The following is an 8,347-nucleotide window of genomic DNA, read 5'->3' on the forward strand; positions in this document are numbered from 1 at the left end:
TTAAAAAGGACAAATTCTTTATTTTTTGACTGGTGCATCCCTACATCGAAGGTTTTTGTAATTCGACGCCGGTGGAGGACGCGGGTCCCCTGTCCGCGCGCGGGACCATTTTTAGCAGGTTTGAATAGCCTCCAAGTGGTAAACTGCCACCTTTCAATGACCAGGAACCATCTTCCAAGTGGTCAGAAGTGCCTTCCAACAACTTGGATCGCCACTGATCGCCACTGAGAGGCTTGACTTATGCCTGGGCAAGCAGAAATCAGCTTCAAGTTGCTTGAAGATGATCATATCTGCGGGAGATATGGTACAAGTACCACCCTCCCGTAGACAGGATCACCTTCAAGCCCCTTGAAGGTGTTCCTGTTTGCGAAGGGATAAGTCTTACCTATAAGTGGTGATCGTTGGTGTTGGAAGGAACTTCTTACCCTTGGAGGATGGCTCCAGCCATTGGAAGATGACCGTTACCGTTGGGGGCTATTCGCACCCGTTAGAAATGGTCCCTCGATGGTGGCGATGATCTCCCACGATGACTGATGTCCCTGGAGTTCCCTGAATCTGTAAACAAATTAAGTATTAGTAAAATAAACAAAATATCTNAATAATTTAATTGTTGCAATGCAAAAATTACGTAAAAATTTCGAACACAGAAATGCGCACGTGAATTTTTGACTTATTGGAACACTAATTTGAAAGTTACAAATAGCAAAATTTATGTTAAAATGTATGGAGAACGTCAAAGTGCTAATAATTTTTGAGTGTGTTTTGAAATAAGAATAATTTAATTGTTGCAATGCAAAAATTACGTAAAAATTTCGAACACAGAAATGCGCACGTGAATTTTTGACTTATTGGAACACTAATTTGAAAGTTACAAATAGCAAAATTTATGTTAAAATGTATGGAGAACCTCAAAGTGCTAATAATTTTTGAGTGTGTTTTGAAATAAGAATAATTTAATTGTTGCAATGCAAAAATTACGTAAAAATTTCGAACACAGAAATGCGCACGCGGATTTTCGACCTATTAAAACAGTTATTTGTAAGTTACAAACAGCAAAATTTATGTTAAAATGTATGGAGAACGTCATAGTGCTAATAGTTTTTGAGTGCATATAAGAAGGAAAACTTTCTCGTGGTATTACAATTAAATTGTCATTATCTTTTCTTCATAATTTTCCGAGTGGACCACAAGTATATTACAGAATAGACAGACTAACACTTCCCTTTTTGGTGATACAAGTTTAAAAAAGTGCATGTATTAATTTTAAAAACAAATTTTTAAAGTTACAAATAGCAAAATTTATGTTAAAATGTATGGAGAACCTCAAAGTGCTAATAATTTTTGAGTGCGTTTTGAAATAAGGATAATTTAATTGTTGCAATGCAAAAATTACGTAAAAATTTCGAACACAGAAATGCGCACGAGTCTTCATTAACTAAGATACAAAATAAGTATTAAAATAAATAAAAACGAAGAAAAGATTTTAAAGATTATTGTTTAACGAAGAAATTAATAAATACCTACCATTCCTCGAACTGCCCTTATAAAAACGATCCTGGAATGGTCCATGAGTGGGGTGGCTCTCGTTACAGAACTGGAACATGTACCTGAAAGAATATTAAGGTTTGAAAAAATCTAAAAAGGATCTAAAAATATGTCCAAAAGTTCCAAAAGCCTTTTCTTTTTAAATATACGAAATCTAGTAATTCTATCTGTTTTTGAGTGCATCTTGAAATAAGGAAAATTTAATTGTTGCACTTCGAAAATTACGTAATGATTCTGAACACAAAAAGCGCATGTAAATTTTTTGGCGTATTAAACAACTAATTCAAAAGTTACAAAAAGCAAAATTTATATTAAAATGTATGTAGAATGTCATCGTACTAATAGTTTCTGAGTGCACCTGAAATAACGAATGCGAAAATTCGACCTATTAAAACACTAATTTAAAAGTTACAAATAGCAAAATTTATGTTAAAATGTATGAAAAACGTCATACTGTTAATAATTTTTGAGTGCGTTTTGAAATAAGGACAATTTAATTGTTGCAATGCAAAAATTACGTAAAAATTTTGAATACAGAAATGCGCACGCGGATTTTCGACCTATTAAAACAGTAATTTGTAAGTTACAAACAGCAAAATTTATGTCAAAATGTATGGAGAACGTCATAGTGCTAATTATNAAAAAGAAGTGATGTAATTAAAATAAATTAGTCTGTTCAGAGAAAAGCTGAAGTTACTAATAAAAAGTCTTAATAAATGAAAGTAAAGATCAGAGAAAGCAAAGTAGTAATAATTAAGTAACAAAAGTACAAAAAATGAGCCTACCCCTGTTGAAGCGGTCCTGGCGATCCTGGAAATGGCCAATTGCTGATGGAGTTCCTGTTCAGTAGCTGGACTGGAAGATGTACCTGAAAGAGTATAATATTAAACAAAACTTCAACACAACAGTCTAAAAATAAGTAAAGAAAGTTAAAAAAAATAAAATAAGTTTGAAAGGAATGTGTTAATGTAAATAAAAAGAAAGGAAGTTTAAAAAATTCCTTGAAATTGGATGTAAGAAGGTAAAAGAAATAAGAATCTTAACTTTCTTTTTCTATACTTTCAAAGTTTATTTTTCATTCTTTACTTACCTTATTTTGTCCACTTATTTTTCTTAGAACGTTTACTTTCTAAGACTATTTGTTTTATTTCTTTTAATTTTTATTTACCCAAAATTTTCTTTCGTTTAATTTATTGTATCAACATTTGGATCATTATTTTCTTTTTATTTACATTTAAACTTTATTTATTGAATACTATAACATGTAATAAATCTTTTTCTTTTATTTTTTAGAATGTCTTTCTTTCCTGTTATATTTGGCACTTAACTTTCTTTTTCTATACTTTCAAAGTTTATTTTTTATTCTTTACTTACCTTATTTTGTCCACTTATTTTTCTTAGAACGTTTACTTTCTAAGACTATTTGTTTTATTTCTTTTAATTTTTATTTACCCAAAATGTTCTTTCTGTTGATTTATTTTAACGTCATTTAGATTTTCACCTTTTAGTTGTTTTCTTAAAGCTTTCCTTTCGTTTAATTTATTGTATCAACATTTGGATCATTATTTTCTTTTTATTTACATTTAAACTTTATTTATTGAATACTATAACATGTAATAAATCTTTTTCTTTTATTTTTTAGAATGTCTTTCTTTCCTGTTATATTTGGCACTTAACTTTCTTTTTCTATACTTTCAAAGTTTATTTTTTATTCTTTACTTACCTTATTTTGTCCACTTATTTTTCTTAGAACGTTTACTTTCTAAGACTATTTGTTTTATTTCTTTTAATTTTTATTTACCCAAAATGTTCTTTCTGTTGATTTATTTTAACGTCATTTAGATTTTCACCTTTTAGTTGTTTTCTTAAAGCTTTCCTTTCGTTTNCTTGCTTTCTCGGTCGACCGTCCACACACGACCAGTGTTAAAGAGAGCAAGTATTCGGATAATAAAAGATAGAAAGTAGCCCTTCGAATATAACTATAAGTATCCTTCATTACAAAACAACTTTATTATATTGACAAAACATTAAAAATAGACCACTACCTTCCTCTATAATTGTACATCATTCATACAATGATAGAGCTTTCAACTTTGTTTCATTAATTTTCGAAATTAACCTCCACAAACTTTAAAATAACGAAAATTTATGTTAAAATGTATGAAAAAGCTAATAGTGCTAATAATTTTTGAGTGCGTCTTGCAATAAGGATAATTAAATTGTTGCAATGCAAAAATTACGTAAAAATTTCGAACACAGAAATGCGCACGCGGATTTTCGACCTATTAAAACACTAATTTGAAAGTTACAAATAGCAAATACTATGTTAAAATGTTTGAAGAATCTAATAGTGCTATTAATTTTGCAGTGCGTTTTAAAATAAGGATAATTTAATTGTTGCAATGCAAAAATTACGTAAAAATTTAGCACACAGAAATGCGCACGCGGATTTTTGACCTTATAAAACACTAATCTAAATGTTAGAGACTGAAAAAGGTATGCTAAAATGTATGAAGAATCTCACAGTGCTAATAATTTTTCAGTGCGTCTTGAAATAAGGATAATTTAATTGTTGCAATGCAAAAATCACGTAAAAATTTCGAACACAGAAATGCGCACGCGAATTTTCGACCTATGAAAACACTAATCTAAATGTTACAAACAGAAAAATTTATGTTAAAATGTATGAAGAATCTAATAGTGCTATTAATTGGGGGCATGTTTCGAAACGAAAAAAGACCCTCTTCACTGAGGACTAATACAAACGAACGTTTTCTAATGCATGCTTTTTGTTTGTATAAATAAATTAAAGCTGTGTTAATATTAGCAATTATAAAAGAAGAAAATCTGAAAAACTGATCTAACTGATGCATTGTTAATAAAAAACAATTGGAATTGTTGGTGTAATTACTGCAGAAATTAGATTCCTCTCTCTCTAATCTTGCTAATCAAATGAAGTATTTTTTGCAATGATTGTAATTAAGTTTGTTAATGAATTGCATAAAATTTGCCCTATATTTGCTTTTTATGAGTTAAAAGGTACCCAAAGCAATATAAAAAACCTCTTAGGTCTGGAATTTTCGGAACAAATTGAGAAAACAACGATTCCAATGAACATGATGCATCTATAGGTTCACATTAAATCATGAATTTTCATAGATTATTTAGTTTAAAACAATTGACAGCCGTTAATTTTGAATTATTTAAGTAATTATGTACTCAAATTAACACAATATATCCATTACTGATTGATACTATCAAAATTATAAGAGTATAAGTAGTTTTTGACCTCGGATCTCCAAGAACCTGTAGGTGTTGGTAGCGCTTTATCGCCGTATTTTTGTTATTTTGAGCACATTCTAGGCATTTGTGCGTGGTGTAAATAGTAAAAGATGTTCCAAAGTTTCATACTGCATACATTTTGTAACCCTTCAGTCAATATTTTGCCTTACAATTGCTTTTAAAGTGAAAAAATAGGTAAAAGTGAAAAGTAGGGTTATATGTCATGACAATAAAAATCCGCCGTCGCCCAGAGAGCAAGCGAATTTCGACCTTACCTCGCTACAGCGCGTTTCCGATTCTTTTCATGAATGAAGTAGTTTACGTTTTCATTCATTTTTACTATCATAGTACTACCAAAAGCACGTGTATTTTCATTAATTTTCTCAGAGGTTATTGAACCCGAGAAATTAAAACCAATGAAGAATATGATTGTAATACAGTAAGAAATAAAAATTTCTTTATTTTTTCTTCGTAATTTTCCGAAAGGACAACAAACGTAAAACAGAATAGACAAACTAACTCTTCTTCTTTTGGTGATACAACTTTTAATTAATGTAATGCATTAATTTTAAAAACAAATTTTTAATAGATGTTTATAGTATTAAAACAGCAAAATTTCTTGTTCTGCATCAGTCGACAGTTCAAGCATACGACTGTTAAAGAGAGCAAGTATTCGGATAATAAAAGAGAGAAAGTTACGCTTGGAAGAAGGCTGAAACTACTCTTAATTACAAAAAGAAATTTAAAAAAGAGACTAAAACCCTTGTCTGTATTAATATTACATTCAAACGATAATAAAACTTTCAGTTTTGGTTTGGTCAATATTCGAAATTAGCTCCCACATACGACATGATACATGAACTAACACATTCTCCCTGTGATACAAGATTAAAAAAGATTAACCTAAACCAAAATAATAAATAAATTGTCAAATAATTGATATCAAGTGCTAAAGAGAAAGTATTCGGATAATAAAAGATAGAAAGTAGCGCTTGAAAAATATCTATAAGTATCCTTAATTACAAGAACAACTTTATTATATTGACAAAATATTACAAATAGACCACAACCCTCGTCTAAATAAGCCCACACAGCTTTAAAATAACGAAAATTTAATTGTTGCAACTCAAAAATTATGTAAAAATTCTGAACACAGAAATACGCATGCGAATTTTCGACTAATTGAACGCTAACATAAAAGTTACAAACAGCAAGATTTATGTTAAAATGTATGAAGAATGTCATAGTGCTAATATTTTTTTAGTGCAACTTGAAATAAGGAAGGTGTAATTGTACTGCAAAAATTAATAATTTTGAATACAAAAAAGCACACGCGAATTTTCGACCTTTTAAAACAGTACTCTAAAAGTAACAAATAGTAAAATTTATCTTAAAATATATGAAAAATGTCAAGGTGCTAATAGTTATTTGAGTGCATCAGAAAATAAGGATAATTTAATTATTGCAATACGACTGTTAAAGAGAGAAAGTATTCGGATAATAAAAGAGAGAAAGTTACGCTTGGAAGAAGGCTGAAACTACTCTTAATTACAAAAACAAATTTACTGTATTTAAAAAATATCAAAAACAGGCTACAGCCCTCGTCTATCTTAATATAACATTCAAACAATAATAGAGTTTTCAGCTTTGGTTCGTTAATATTCGAAATATGCCCCCACATGTGTCATAACAGATAAATTAACGCAATCTCCCTGTGACACAAGATTAAAGAAGATTAATTCAAACCAAAATAATGAATTAATTTTCAAATAATTGTTATTAATATTAAACCAAGTAAATTGTCTTGCTTTCTCGGTCGACCGTCCACACACGATCAGTGTTAAAGAGAGCAAGTATTCGGATAATAAAAGAGAGAAAGTTACGCTTGGAAGAAGGCTGACACTACTCTTAACTACAAAAAGAAAATTATTGTATTTAAAAAATAGAAAAAACAGGCTACAACCCTCGTCCATACAAACAATAATAGAGGTTTAATTTTTGGTTCGATAATATCCGAAATTAGCCCCCACATACGACATAAAAGATGAACTAACGCATTCTCTGTGTGATACACGATTAAAAGAGATTAATTCTAACCAAAATAATGAATTAATTTTCAAATAATTGTTATTAATATTAAACCAAGTAAAATGTCTTGCTTTCTCGGTCGACCGTCCACACACGACCAGTGTTAAAGAGAGCAAGTATTCGGATAATAAAAGATAGAAAGTAGCCCTTCGAATATAACTATAAGTATCCTTCATTACAAAACAACTTTATTATATTGACAAAACATTAAAAATAGACCACTACCTTCCTCTATAATTGTACATCATTCATACAATGATAGAGCTTTCAACTTTGTTTCATTAATTTTCGAAATTAACCTCCACANATACGACTGTTAAAGAGAGCAAGTATTCGGATAATAAAAGAGAGAAAGTTACGCTTGGAAGAAGGCTGAAACTACTCTTAATTACAAAAAGAAATTTAAAAAAGAGACTAAAACCCTTGTCTGTATTAATATTACATTCAAACGATAATAAAACTTTCAGTTTTGGTTTGGTCAATATTCGAAATTAGCTCCCACATACGACATGATACATGAACTAACACATTCTCCCTGTGATACAAGATTAAAAAAGATTAACCTAAACCAAAATAATAAATAAATTGTCAAATAATTGATATCAAGTGCTAAAGAGAAAGTATTCGGATAATAAAAGATAGAAAGTAGCGCTTGAAAAATATCTATAAGTATCCTTAATTACAAGAACAACTTTATTATATTGACAAAATATTACAAATAGACCACAACCCTCGTCTAAATAAGCCCACACAGCTTTAAAATAACGAAAATTTAATTGTTGCAACTCAAAAATTATGTAAAAATTCTGAACACAGAAATACGCATGCGAATTTTCGACTAATTGAACGCTAACATAAAAGTTACAAACAGCAAGATTTATGTTAAAATGTATGAAGAATGTCATAGTGCTAATATTTTTTTAGTGCAACTTGAAATAAGGAAGGTGTAATTGTACTGCAAAAATTAATAATTTTGAATACAAAAAAGCACACGCGAATTTTCGACCTTTTAAAACAGTACTCTAAAAGTAACAAATAGTAAAATTTATCTTAAAATATATGAAAAATGTCAAGGTGCTAATAGTTATTTGAGTGCATCAGAAAATAAGGATAATTTAATTATTGCAATACGACTGTTAAAGAGAGAAAGTATTCGGATAATAAAAGAGAGAAAGTTACGCTTGGAAGAAGGCTGAAACTACTCTTAATTACAAAAACAAATTTACTGTATTTAAAAAATATCAAAAACAGGCTACAGCCCTCGTCTATCTTAATATAACATTCAAACAATAATAGAGTTTTCAGCTTTGGTTCGTTAATATTCGAAATATGCCCCCACATGTGTCATAACAGATAAATTAACGCAATCTCCCTGTGACACAAGATTAAAGAAGATTAATTCAAACCAAAATAATGAATTAATTTTCCAATA

The 8,347-nt window shown here is 29.6% G+C and overlaps 1 long non-coding RNA gene across 1 annotated transcript; it reads right to left on the reverse strand.

Annotated features, from left to right (window-relative positions):
* LOC112905432 lies at window positions 1–2,439 on the reverse strand. The gene is made up of 2 exons (XR_003231782.1): window positions 2,331–2,439; window positions 1–555 (listed from the first exon to the last, which is right to left on the reverse strand). It is a non-coding gene; the product is annotated as an uncharacterized LOC112905432 (long non-coding RNA).
* Window positions 2,440–8,347: the final 5,908 nt, after the last annotated feature.

This window comes from Agrilus planipennis, unplaced genomic scaffold (assembly GCF_000699045.2).
Source record: "Agrilus planipennis isolate EAB-ADULT unplaced genomic scaffold, Apla_2.0 scaffold227, whole genome shotgun sequence".
Taxonomy (NCBI): Eukaryota; Metazoa; Arthropoda; class Insecta; order Coleoptera; family Buprestidae; genus Agrilus; species Agrilus planipennis.